Source organism: Saccopteryx leptura, chromosome 2, assembly GCF_036850995.1.
Source record: "Saccopteryx leptura isolate mSacLep1 chromosome 2, mSacLep1_pri_phased_curated, whole genome shotgun sequence".
Taxonomy (NCBI): domain Eukaryota; kingdom Metazoa; phylum Chordata; class Mammalia; order Chiroptera; family Emballonuridae; genus Saccopteryx; species Saccopteryx leptura.
In genome coordinates, this window is record NC_089504.1 from 132,618,963 (window position 1) to 132,633,652 (window position 14,690).

At 40.8% G+C, this 14,690-nt stretch overlaps 1 long non-coding RNA gene and 1 pseudogene across 1 annotated transcript in view; both read right to left on the reverse strand.

The window, feature by feature from the left end:
- The window catches only part of LOC136394925 (uncharacterized), a 98,538-nt gene that overhangs the window by 72,605 nt on the left and 11,243 nt on the right, over positions 1 to 14,690 (reverse strand). The window contains exon 2 of the long non-coding RNA XR_010749249.1: positions 9,881 to 10,025. This is a non-coding gene — a long non-coding RNA (uncharacterized lncRNA). The remainder of the gene's footprint in view (positions 1 to 9,880; positions 10,026 to 14,690) is intronic.
- Positions 6,207 to 7,861, reverse strand: LOC136393133 (microfibrillar-associated protein 1-like; annotated as a pseudogene).

Sequence of the window (14,690 nt, forward strand, 5' to 3'; positions counted from 1 at the left end):
CAGAATTTAGTAATCAGTTTGGATTAACCTAAATGAGTTAATATTATATGAAGTGCTAAGATTCATGTCTGACACATAATAAGCATTATATGAAGGTATTATTTTAATCTAGTTTAGTAGACTAGAAAGATGGTGACAATGAACTAATAATGAGAATATAGAATAATTTAGATTACAGAACAGTAAAGAGGATAATGGAGAAAAGTAACCAATTCTATTTGGATACACTGAATTTGAGATGCCTACAGGTCATACAGGAGGATAAAATCAGTAAAAAATATATATCTTTTTTTTTTTTTTTTTTTGTATTTTTCTGAAGCTGGAAACGGGGAGAGACAGTCAGACAGACTCCCGCATGCGCCCGACCGGGATCCACCCGGCACGCCCACCAGGGGGCGACGCTCTGCCCCTCCGGGGCGTCGCTCTGCCACGACCAGAGCCACTCTAGCACCTGGGGCAGAGGCCAAGGAGCCATCCCCAGCGCCCGGGCCATCTTTGCTCCAATGGAGCCTTGGCTGCGGGAGGGGAAGAGAGAGACAGAGAGGAAGGGGGGGGGGGTGGAGAAGCAAATGGGCACCTCTCCTATGTGCCCTGGCCGGGAATCGAACCCGGGTCCCCCGCATGCCAGGCCGACGCTCTACCGCTGAGCCAACCGGCCAGGGCCAGGAACACTTTTGGATACAGTAATTTTTTTGTTGTTCACTAGTAAATCAGTCTCACTCTGGTTATCTATAACATGGAATTAATGAGAGAAAAAAAGAGAAACATACATTAGGATGCTGGGGGAGGGGACTCTGGAGCTTCTTTTGACTACTGTTAAATCTCTATAGCCAGTGTACCATGGCAACCTTCCAGACTGCCATCTAATTTCCATCTGCTTTGGGGCAAAGGGGAAGGGTAGGAAAAAGGTGGTTCAATGTGCATCCTTGTGAGTGTGTGTAATCTGAGTTAATAAAATGCAACCAAATTATAAAGTGTGTTTCATGAAAAACAGATTATCTACTATCTTTTCCACTTCCTGCTTTCTTCTCCTCTCAGGATGCTTCTGAACCTCTTCAAGTTTTCTCCAGTTGTCCAAAACATCAGATTTCATCAGTAGGCTTGGGTAAACCACTTCCCCAATGTACCAGAGCAAAATTACAAATTAAAATGTGTAGTTTAGGATTGACCTGTGGTGGCACAGTGGATAAAGCGTCGACCTGGAACACTGAGGTTGCCAGTTCGAAACCCTGGGCTTGCCTGGTCAAGGCACATATGGGAGTTGATGCTTCCTGCTCCTCCCCCCTTCTCTCTCCCTCTCTCTCATTTCTCTCTCTCTCTCCTCTCTAAAATGAATAAATAAAATATTTAAAATGTGTAGCTTAGGGCATAAATATTTTGTTAAAAAGAGAGGTTCGGTAAATTACTAAATATCAATGAGTAAACCTCAAAGCATTTTTTCAAAACCTTTTTTCTTTTCCTCTTTTTTTTTTTTTTTTTTTAGATTTATTCATTTTAGAGAGGAAAGACAGAGAGAGAGAGATGGGGGGATGAGCAGGAAGCATCAACTCCTATATGTGCCTTGACCAGGCAAGCCCAGGGTTTTGAACCAGTGACCTCAGCATTCTAAGTCAATGCTTTATCCACTGCACCACCACAGGTCAGGCCACCTCAAAGCATTTTATTATAATAATAGATATATTTTTTAAATTATTTATTGATTGATTTTTTAATTTTTTTTTTTTTTTACAGAGACAGAGTCAGAGGGATAGTCAGGGACAGACAGGAATGGAGACAGATGAGAAGCATCAATCATTAGGGTTTTTTTGTTGTGCATTGCGACTTCTTAGTTGTTCATTGATTGCTTTCTCATATGTGCCTTAACAGCGGGCCTTCAGCAGACTGAGTAACCCCTTGCTGGAGCCAGTGACCCTGGGTCCAAGCTGGTGAGCTTTTGCTCAAGCCAGATGAGCCCGCGCTCAAGCTGGTGACCTCGGGGTCTTGAACCTGGGTCCTTCCACATCCCAGTCCAATGCTCTATCCACTGCGCCACCGCCTGGTCAGGCTTATTGATTGATTTTAAAGAGAGAGAAGCATTCATTTGTTGTTCCACTTAGCTGTACATTAATTTATTTTATTTTATTTATTCATTTTTAGAGAGGAGAGAGAGACAGAGAGGGAGACAGAGGAGAGAGAGACAGAGAGAGAGAAAGGGGGAGGAGCTGGAAGCATCAACTCCCATATGTGCCTTGACCAGGCAAGCCCAGGGTTTTGAACCAGCGACCTCAGCATTTCCAGGTTGACGCTTTATCCACTGTGCCACCACAGGTCAGGCGTCTTAGCTGTACATTAATTGGTTGCTTCCCATCTGTGCCCTGACAGGGGATTGAACCCATAACATATCATTTTGGGACCACGCTCTGACAGCTAACTGGCCAAGGCCAAGATATATTTTTAATATTATAGAGTACAGGTGTTTATTGCACTGTTTTATGTCTTACTTCTGGAGCAGAAATTTATTAATATTTATCTCTGCTATACACATAAAAGTCCTTCCTAACATAGATGAAACCCAGTTACCAAAATCTGCACAGATAATTCTTACCATCATATCCAAAGAAACCCTATTATTTAGTAATCATGTATTTATTGTGTTGACCAGAGTTTGAGAAAGATAATATTAAGCTTTAAATAAAGATCTGAATTTAGATCTGGGGTCATACTTTTACCTAAACTATTAATGTTAGAATTTGGCCAATGTGAATGCAGCAGTTTTTAAAGGCCACTGTAAAGCCAGTATCCATGGCCAAGGCCACTATCACAGCAGCCTGGCCCATGCAGGTTTGCATTGGATTCGGACAGTCGGTAAAGAAACAATGGAGCCAAAACCTGATGGGCCATTATCTTTAATCCTAGCTTGCACCCGGCGGGCAAGTAAAAACACACACTGGGCTCCAAAACCCACTCACATTCAGTGCTCACAAAGCTACTGACTTATCCGAGTTTCCTAGAATCAAAGATTTCTAGCTCACCAGACTTATTCACCTCTGTTCCCCATCTCCTTCCTTCTTCCTGCACAAACTCTGCACTAACTGGCCTCTCACTCAACACTCCACCATCTTGGCTGCTTCTCCTGGCCTCCTCCACGTGGCCTCCTTCTGCTCTCCTCTGCTCTCTCTGCTCTCTCATGCTAATCTCAGGAACCAAGAGAGCAAGCTTCTGTTCTGCCCCCATTTTATAGTGTACATCCATAACCCTTAATCCAATATACAAAATACAATAGGGAAGTCTCTAATACAAAGTCACTTATCTGGGACATGATGGGATTGTACCACCCCACATCAAAAAGGGTGGGAAAGGCTTAATCCCAAAACCAAGCCCCAGGCTACAAGGATTCTGCCTGCCCACAGCCCACTGAGACACACATTAATATCACCTGGGCAATGGCCTCCACATAGGCAGCTCCATCTTTAACAAAGTAAGCATAATATATTTTATCTGCCCAACAACCACACATAGTGAGAACCAATTAACTCAATATATGAATGTAAGGCCAGGAGCTGTCATTGTGGCCATCCACATGCAGGTTCCCATTGGATTCGGGCAGATGGTAAAGAAATGGTGGAGTCGGAGGATGGTAGGCCATTCTGTTTATTGGTGTCTCACCAAGATAGGCAAGCCACAAGAGAAGACAAGGGAAAAGCAGAAAACCTGCTTTTCCCATGAAGGGCAAGGGATCAGGGAGGCCCCTGCAATGGTGATAGCAGGAACGGAGAGAGCAAGCTTTCGTCTGCCCTACTTTATAGTATAAAAATCAAAACCTTTAATCCAATATACAAACAAGGAAGTCTCTGATACAAAGTCACTTATCTGAGGCATAATGGGATTCCTCATGAGAGTGTACCACCCCACATCATGCAATCAGTCAAGGGTGTGGGGAAAAGCTTAGTCTTAAAACTAAGCCTTAGGCTATAACCACCCTGCCAGTTTACAGCCTGTCCCCCACACCCAATACAAACTATAAGCAAGCAAACATATATATATTTACAAACTTATTTGACCAACAATAGATAAGTACTAAACCCTAAAATAAAGATAAATGTAAACTCAGCATGTCAGCATAATCATCTCCATCTCCCTGTTAAAAATTAGTGTTTGAGGTGTGTTTTTGTTAGAGAATTTAAGGAAAAACTACTTGTTTGAATTTATTCTTTTATACTCAAACCTACATGAGGAAGGCAGTGTTGAGGTGGGTGTGTATGGTCATTTCACAAAAGATGTAGAGGCAGTGATATGGCATGAGACAGTGGATGCCATGGTGGGAAAAAGTTGGGACAACGTAACCTAATTCTTTGAATCCAGCAGCTCTTATGTGAATCTCACTTTCACAGCACACAACATGATACATTGTAATAACAGTTTCTGTCCTAGGACCTTGAACTCTTCTAGAGTTCAAGGAAACAAGTTTTAAGCCTTTTGTATCAAGCCCATGCTATACATTTATTTCCTTTTCACTCATTCCAATGAACACTCTTCTATCCTTATTTTTATTTATTTTTTATTGATTTTTAGAGAGGAAGGGAGAGACAGGGACAGAGATAGAAACATTGACCCATTGCTTCACTTATTCGTGCCATTATTGGTTGATTCTCACATGTGTACTGACCAGGGATTGAATTCGCAACCTCAGCATGTTGAGACAATGCTATAACCAACTGGGCTACTGGCCAGGGCCTTTTCTGTCCTTGTTAACAACGCCCCTTTTCAGTAGTTGATATTACTCATCCTCTATCTTGACACTGTCCTTCCTTTGTTTCTGTAACATCAATGGCTTCCGCTTTTCTCTTCCTTTGGCCATTTTTCTTTGTTTCCTTTTCTGACTCTTCTTTCTCTTGCAGTCCTTTATTGTCTTTAATTTATTAAGTCTGTACCTGAATCTGGTAAATCAACCTCCTAAATATCCCCTAAATCCATCTCTAGCATTCTAATCTATCTCTTTTCCTCTATTAGCCTTAGGCCCTTATCATAAAGTTTGGGATGACTGAAATAGCCTCCTAAATAATCTCCTTGCTTCCCATCTCAAACTCTTCTAGTCCATTCCTTAAAGCCCTAACAATCTTTCTAATCTGAACAAATTGTGACAAAAGAATTAAACCTAGGTCTTCCTGACTCTGGAGCTGGTAACCCCATCTTCATTGCTCCTCATTCCTACACATCACCAGCTCCTCTAGATTCTTATCTTCCATATATTTTCCAAATATGTCTACTTCTTTCCATGGCCATTACAATTTCCTTAAATAAGTCTTATCCTTCTAAACAGCAATCTTTTAACCAGTCTCCCAGCCTTATGGTTCTGCATCCCCAACTCTGTTCTATCTATCCTCTCTGTACACAGAAGTCAGAAGAATTTTTGTGAAATGCTAAGTTCATTTTTCCTCTTTCCTTTAATGGCTCTCATTGAGTTGGGAATAAAGTCCTTTCATAATTGACTCTTTGCATAATCCTCCAGCTTCATCATTTCCCAATTCCCTTTTCTAACACTTTAACAAACCACCTCCAGTTTCTGAAACTCACACAGTTGTCTACGCACTCTCTTCCCCATTTGTAGTTACTATTCCTCTCTCTCTCTCTCTCTATATATATATATATATATTTTTTTTTTTTTTTTTCCTGACGATTTCCTGGTTTTATTTTAGTTAACAGGTAAATACTTGTCAGCCTGCACATTTTATTTCCAATATCAAGCTCAAAAAGTATCTTGGTATGTGTTTATTTCTTGACATATACATAAATGGATTTAAAAAAAACCGATGCCAGCCAAAAATGAAAAACAGGTTTTATGAGTGTAGATTTCTATAAGGTAGAAGTAATGTACTGTATACTTACATGCCCGTGTTTCTGACCCAAGCTAAGGGGCTGGAAAAAGAAACTTTGAATAGTCCCAAGTGAGTTTGGGAAACTAGAGCAATGATGAAACCTAAGATTTCTCAGAAATAGTTTTAAGTGAAGATAGTCCTACCTGAAAGTTGATATCGATGTCTCTGCCTCTCCTTTCCTCTCTCTAGTATCAATTAATAACAACAACAACCAAATAGGGCAAATATTCTCTCAATTACCTAGATTCAAAGTGCTTTTCTGTGGGTTTATCAGCATGAGTCCAAATCTCACAAAGCACCTTCCAAAATTGGATTCCCCAAGTGTTACAGTTGGCATTCCAATAGACTGGATACATGGGTCATGTGAATAAAAAAATCAAGGGCTAGCCACTGAGACATCCCCTTGTGTCCCACAACTGGAAGAATTAGTAGTTGAACTTTAAGTAGTTTTCCGCTTCTTGGCAGATGGCCGTTCAAATACATCTCATACCCCAGCTGCCTTTTGTTTAAAGAACTTCGTGTTCTGGGCACTCTCTTGACCCCATGCTGAGTCAAAGGAGGTGGTGTCCTGATCCACAAGGTGGGTGTATTTGATACAACCAGAGCGCCCAAAGTTCTTGACCTGCATGACTTTTGGAAGAATGGTTTTGTTGAAATGATCCTCCAGGGTAGGTGCACTGAAATCTCTCTTGTATACTTCTTCATCCTCATCCATGAAGAAGGCACCCCGGTGTTAATACTTCTGTAAGAACTTGTATTTGCCCTTAACAGCTTTGTTGGTAATAACTTTGCCATTTGCCTGAAGCTCAGCTCGCCTCTCTTCCTCAGTTAGGTTTCACATAGTTTGATTTCTGCCTTCTCCTTCTCAAGCGCTTCTCTATCTTCTCTGTCCCTCTTGATTCTCTTTAGCTCCCGAACTTTCCATGCCTCATATTCCTCCTCATCATTTCATCATCAGTATTCAGTGCATCCAGTGCAGCCAGGGACCGCCTGTTTCCCTCCAGCTCTGTCTTGGTCTCCTCTTCTACAATCTGGAGTGTGGACTTGCGCCTCTCCTCAGCCATGCGTTTTGCCTCCTGCTCCAGCTCCTTCTGTTTCAATGCTTCAGCTTCACATTCTTGAACTGTTACTCGATCCTTCTTTCGAATGAAGACTGGTTTAAGACGAGGCTCCATCTCATCTTCACTGTCTGTGTACTCTTCGGACTCGGACTCTGATTCTGATTCCTCCCCAGACCTCTTTCATCTTCCACGTCCATGACTTCCATCTCTTCATTTTTTCTCTCCTGTGCTCGCTGGCGCATCATGCCACGACGCTGCTCTATTTCCTCATCATCAATTTCTTCCTCTTCTTCTTCACTGCTGTCTTCTCGTTCCACGTGCCAAGCATCTCCTTCTACTTCTGAGTCACTTTCTCCTACCACTTCAGGTTCCACTATTTTCCGATGTCGAGCCAATCTCTCTTCCACATCTTCACTAATACGGTTCTGCAGATGCCAGAGCCAAGGGTTGATAGATGAATCCTCCTCCTGTTCCTCAGGTTCTGCTTCTTGTTCTTTGGCTTTCTTAATGAACTGAAATTCTTCATCCTCCTCATCTGAGGACTCCATAGGGGCATAGTCTGGCCTCTTTCCAGATACATAACGTTTTACCTTCACTTTTTCCATTGAAATCTCACCTTTCTCGCCTGACCTGTGGTGGTGCAGTGGATAAAGCGTTGACCTGGAAATGCTGAGGTCGCCGGTTCGAAACCCTAGGCTTGCCTGGTCAAGGCACATATAGGAGTTGATGCTTCCAGCTCCTCCCCCCTTCTCTCTCTCCTCTCTCTCCCTTTCTGTCTCTCTCTCTCTCTCCTCTCTAAAAATGAATAAATAAAATAAAAATAAAATTTATAAAAAAAAAAAAAAAAAAAGAAATCTCACCTTTCTCATTGCGAACAGGGACGGCACCAGCCGTGGACTGAATGGGCAGTTGTTTCATGAGTGCGCTTGGGACCAACATGTTCATGGCCGTGGCGGTACTCCCGAAACTTCACTGATTCCAAATAGTAAACAGCTATAATGTTGAAGACTATTCCTATATATTTTTCAAGACAGTCCCAAGTATCACCTCTTCCAGGAAGCCTTAGACTTCCTGGAAGCCTGGAGGTTATAATGTAGTAAGGTACCAAAAAGCTGAAAAATTAATATTGATATTTTAGGAAGAAAGGTCAGGCTTTCCTGTCCCATCTTTCCTTTGAGGAGGGGAGGGAGAAGAGTGTAGAAGTTTCTGGCTTACAAGGACAATGAGTCATTTAGTTTTAACTATTGAGTAAAGGTTGTCTGAGGAACTTCTTTTCTCTTTCAATAAGAGACATAATTTACATACCACCCTACATTGATTGTAGTTCCTCCCCCCTTCCTGGAATCCTGAGAGTAACATACCTCCAGGCAAAGAAGGGGAGACAGACACTAAAAGATTTGTAAAAGTCTTTGATTGTATTACCTTAAAAGTTTTACTGTTTTTGTTAATCCCCTAAACAAATATTGTCAGCTTGCTAATAATTGTGTCATGATGTCATGCTCCCCACAACCTGTGTGTGATCAAGGGTATATAACCAGCCTCTGAGATGTATTTGGTGCACACATTTGGTCTGCAATGCCCCGTGTTAAGCCATATGCGGCCAGCATATTTAAGAAATCTCCTCCTTTAATAAAACCCTTCAAAATTCATCTGGACCTGGTGTCTCTACGTAAACTCACGGAAATGAGGTACAGGTACTTTACAACAATAAGTCATATATATCTTTGAACAGGATCATGCCATGCCTCTTCCTTGGAACTTATCAGAATGCATCACATCCATGTAAATCTTTTTATTTATTTATTTATTTATTTGTTTGTTTGTTTGTTTGTTTGTTTGTTTTTCTGAAATGAGATGCCGAAAGGCAGAGAGACAGACTCCTGCCTGCTCCCAACTGGGATCCAACCAGTAAGCCCCCCAGGGAGCGATGCTCTGAGATGGGGCGTTGCTCTGTTGAAATCAGAGCCATTCTAGCACCTGAGGCAGAGGCCATTGAGCCATCCTCAGTGCACCGGGGCTAACTTTGCTCCAATGGAGCCTTGGCTGGGGGAGGGGAAGAGAGAAACAGAAAGAAAGCAGAAGGGGAAGGGTGGAGAAGCAGATCGGCGCTGTGTCTGTATGCCTTGGCTGGGAATTGAACCTGGAACTTCCACATGCTGGGCCAACGCTCTACCACTTAGCCAGCTGACCAGGGCCTCCATTTAAATCTTAGTCAAACAAATACCTATTAATACCCTAGACCAGGAGTCCCCAAACTTTGTATACAGGGGGCCAGTTCACTGTCCCTCAGACCATTGGAGGGCCACCACATACAGTGTTCCTCTCAATGACCACCAATGAAAGAGGTGCCCCTTCCGGAAGTGCGGCAGGGGGCCGGATAAATGGCCTCAGGGGGCCGCATGCGGCCCACAGACCGTAGTTTGGGGACGCCTGCCCTAGACTATGCCTGGCCCAATATATGCATCTTACTAGGTAATCAATATTTGTTTCCAAAAATAAGAAATAAATGTTTAAAACATGTAGGAGCCCTGGCTAGCTCAGTCAGAGCATCCTTCTAAAATGACAAAGTTGCAGGTTTGATCCCCAGTAAGGGCACACGGGAAGCGACTGAAGGATGCACAACTGAGTGAAACAACAAATGAAAGCTTCCCTTCTCCCTTCCCCCATCGTTCCCTTCCTCTCTCTGTCTCTCTAAAAAAAAAAAAATCAATCAATAAATAAAAAAATTAAGCCCTGGACAGATAGCTCAGTTGTTTGGAGCATCATTCAGAAGTGCAGAAGTTCCTGGTTAAATCCGTAGTCAAGGCACATACAGAAACAGCTCAATGTTCCTGTCTCTCTCTCCCTCTCCCTGCCTTTTTCCAAAAATAAAACATGTAGGGTTGACCATTCATATGAGTTAATTACTTGGCTTCAAAATAATATACATATAATCATTTAAAAAATAATACAGTTGAGCCTGACCTGTGGTTGTGCAGTGGATAAAGCGTCGACCTGGAAATGCTGAGGTTGCCGGTTCAAAACCCTGGGCCTGCCCAGTCAAGGCACATATGGGAGTTGATGCTTCCTGCTCCTCCCCCTTCTCTTTCTCTCTCTCTCTCTCTCTTCTCTAAAATGAATAAATAAAAATTTTAAAAAATTAAAAAAAATAATAATAATAATACAGTTGAAATACGTATGAGCTAGAAAGCAAGAAGTTGCTTTGATTTATGACAAAAGGGTCACTGCATTCCAGTGGCGAAAAGATGGTATTCTAAATAAATAGTGCTTGGTCAACTGGATATTCATATGGGGTAAAAAATAAATCTTTACCCCTACATCAGACCAAACACACACGAAAATATCAATTGCCATATGTATTGTGGAACAAAATGTAAAAGGTTAAACAATAAATCCTTTAGAAGAAATAAATCCTTTAGGGTAATGTAGTCAAGACCTTGTGGGTAAGCAAAGATTTTTAAATTATAACTCAAGGAATGTTAACAATAAATAAAAAATGATAAAACTGAACTACATTAAAATTAAAAACTTCTATTCATCAAATGACATCATTAAGAGTGAAAAGGCAAGCTATAGAGTAGGAAAATATTTTTTTTCATTCTTCAAATCCAACAAAAGACTCATTCATAATAATATATAATGTACTCCTACCAATTCCTAACATAAAGACAGGCAACTTATGAGAAAATATAAAAAAGACTTGAACAGGCATTTTCCCAAAGAGAATATCCAAATGGACAGTGAACAAAGCAAATGGTATCAACTTCATTAGTTACCAAGTTAAAGTCACAATGTGATAAATATTACTATAAACCAGGGATTGGGAACCTTTTTGGCAGAGAGAGCCATGAACGCCACATATTTTAAAATGTAATTCTGTGAGAGCCATACAAGGACCCGTGTACGTTGTGCATTATCCAATAAAAATTTGGTGTTGTCCTGGAGGACAGCTGTGATTGGCTCCAGCCACCTGCAACCATAAACATGAGCAGTAGGAAATGAATGGATTCTAATACATGAGAATGCTTTATATTTTTAATGTTATTATTTTTTTTATTAAAGATTTGTCTGTGAGTCAGATGCAGCCATCAAAAGAGCCACATCTGGCTCGCGAGCAATAGGTTCCCAACCCCTGCTATAAACTCTCCTAAATGGCTATAATGGAGGAGGAGGAGGAATAACCAGAACTCTCCTACACTGCTAGTGGGCGTGTATGTAACTACAACCACTCTGGAAAAACTTGTAGTTTTTCTATTAAAGCTGAACATATATACATGGCCTATTACCCTACAATTCCACAATCTAGCAGCTGCAATACATGCAACAAAAATTTGTAAATATGTTCACCCAGATACATGTACAAGAATGCTGGAAACAATGCAAGTATCTTAGTAACATTGGGAAATGGATAAATTATGGTATATTCATACAATGGGGTACTACAGAACAATGAAACCAATTTATAATTATATTCAATGGTATGAGTAAATTTCTCAAACATAATATTGACTGAAAGAAGTATATTCATATTCAATGGAATATGAGACCGTATATTCAACTTACATAAAGTTGAAAAACAGGCAAAATGAGTTTATTGTGCTAGAATTTCGTGGGATTACTTTTGAGTGCAGATAGTGAGTGGGTAGGGGAACAAGGGGGAGGCCTCTCGGGTAGTGATACTGCTCTGTTTCTTGATCAGCATCCTGGTTACATTAGTAATAGTGTAAAGTTTGCAAACATTCATTAAATTGTACATTTATAATTGGTAAAAATTTATGTATGTATGTATCCTTCAATAATAAGTTTCGGGCCCTGGATGGGTAGCTCATTTGGTTACAGCATCACCCCAACATGCCAAAGTGTGGGTTTGATCCCCAGTCAGGGCACATACAAGAATAAACCAATGAATGCATAGATAATTGGAAAAACAAATCATTGTTTATCTCTCTCTTCTTTCCTCTCTCTCTCTCAAATCAATTTAAAAAAAAAAAAGAAGTTTCAACACAAAGAATAAAAAAGGAAGAAAGGTCTGACCAGGTGTGGCACAGTGGATAGAGCGTTGGACTGGGATGCTGAGGACCCAGGTTCGAGACCTCGAGGTCGCCAGCTTGAGCGCAGGCTCATCTGATTTGAGCAAAAGCTCACCAGCTTAGACCCAAGGTCGCTGGCTCAAGCGAGGGGTTACTCGGTCTGCTGAAGGCCTGTGGTCAAGGCACATATGAGAAAGCAATCAATGAACAACTAAGGTGTTGCAATGCGCAACAAAAAACTAATAATTGATGCTTCTCATCTCTCTTTGTTCCTGTCTGTCTGTCCCTATCTATCCCTCTCTCTGACTCTCTCTCTGTCTCCGTAAAAAAATAAAATAAATTTTTTTTTTAAAAAAAGGAAGAAAGGCTTCCAACTTGGTAAACATAATTACACCTAAATATATTTCCCGTTCAGTGGCATAACTTGAAATTCTAGGTTACTCTTGAGAATTCTATTCTCATACCATACCACCAGTGTATAATGCTGTTGTCATTCATTAGGTTCTAAATATACATCTCCACTCCTCTAATCCTGACCTTTCTCTGAGCAGTGCCAATCTCGGATTCCCAGTGGCATCCAAGACTTCTGCCCTCAATCCCTCTATCACCTCAAACAGTGTAACATTCAATTTATAAGTTTACATATGGCCAGTTGGCTCAGAAGTAGAATGTCAACCTGGCATGTGAAAGTCCTGGGTTTGATTTCTGGTCGGCACACAGGAGAAGCGACCATCTACTTCTCCACCCCTGCCCCTCCCCCTTCCTCTCTCTCTCTCTTCCTCTCCTGCAGCATGGTTTGAATGATTGAGCAAGCTGGCCCTAGGCATTGAGGATGACTCCACGGCCTCGCCCCAGGCACTAAAATAGCTCAGTTGCTAAGCAACAGAGCAGCAGACCCAGATGAGCAGAGCATCCCCTGGTACGGGGCTTGCCAGGTGGATCCTGGTCAGGTCGAGGTACATGCGGGAGTCTATCTCTCTGCCTCCCTGCCTCTCAATAAATATTTTTTTAAAAGATTACATCACTAATTGGTCCTGCCCTCACTACACTCTCCACAAAACATACACAAACACATTTCCTGCTCAGAGTTACATCTCTTTTCAATGAAATACCATTTCCTTCTCTTAATTCTTCAGGTTCAAAACTTTAAGGGTTATTTTGACACTTTCCTTTTTACCTCCTGTCCAACTAATCACCTCTGAGATTCTTATTTTGGATGGTTTCTTCTATTATCCCTTTCTATCTATTCCCACTGTAATTACTATCATCTGACACCTTCTGCTTAAATTATTGCAATAACCTCTTTTTTGGTCCCCTCATTCTAGGTTCTTTCCTGATTCCACTTACGTACCAGATTAATTTTATGAAAAAGCTGTTACCTTTTCTTTACTCTTTTTTATAAAATTATAAAGGCTTTGCATTGTCTATGGACTCACAGTCAAACTTCTTCAGACTGAAGTTCAAAATGCTTTGTTAACTAGCTCCACTCTCCCCACATAACACATCACTCAAAATTCCTTTGCATGCCCAAATCAAGTCAATTTCTTTGCTTCCCTTCTGCAGGCACCAGATCATCATCATACTATGTCTTTGTTAATATTATTTTCCCTTTTTTACTACTCATCTACTCCCATCCCATTCAGTCAAAAGCCACCATTTCTAATGAAGGTTTCCATGATAAACCATAGGTCATAATACAAGGACTTTTTCTTTCCTTTGAAATTTCTATAACTTTCTATTCAAGTTAGTACAGAGTAAATTATGAAGAAGATAAAACTGGTCTTTAGCATCCCAAATTTCCTCTTTCTATAGCCTTTAAAATTTTATTAAGAAAATCTCAGCCTGACCTGTGGTGCTGCAGTGAATGGGGTGTCGAGCTAGAGCGCTGAGGTTGCTGGTTCAAAATCCTGGGCTTGCCAGGTCAAGGCACATATGGGAGTTGATGCTTCCTGCTCCTCCTTCTCTTTCTCTCTCTCTCTCTCTCTGCTTCCTGCTCCTCCTTCTCTCTCTCTCTCTCTCTTTGCTTCCTGCTCCTCCTTCTCTCTCTCTCTCTCTCTCTTTCTCTCTCTCTCTGCTCTCTTCTCTCTAAAACTGAATAAAATATTAAAAAAAGAAAAGTTCAAACATACTATAAAAGAGAAAATAGCATAACAAACTCTATATATCCATTATTAATATTCAACAACCATCAAAATTTTTGCCACAATCTTTTATCTACCATTTTTTGCTAAGGTATTTTAAAGTAAATCTCATATCTTCTTTTTTATTATTATTATTCATTTTAGAGAGGGGGAGAGAGAGATAGTGAGGGGTGGGAAGGCGCAGGAAGCGTCATCTCCCATGTGTACCTTGATCAGGCAAGCCCAGGGTTTCAAACTGGCAACCTTAGCATTCCAAGTCGACACTTTAATCCACTGTGCCACCACAGGTCAGGTCAAATCTCATACCTTATTTCATTTAACTCACCATACTTCTGCATGCATCTCTAAAAGTTATTGAAATTTTTTTACATAACCACACTACCATTATTAGTTAATAAAAGTAACAACTTGTTGGTATTATCTAATCACCAGTCCATACTCAAATTTCCTTGGCTATATCCAAAGTGTTTTACATTTATTTTGTTTGAATCAGGATGTAAACAACATCCATTGCTATATTTGGTAGTTGTCAAAATCTCTTCTAATCTAAAATTGAAAAGAAAATCTCTTTCAATCTAGAACAGTCCACTTTTCCCACCTTTT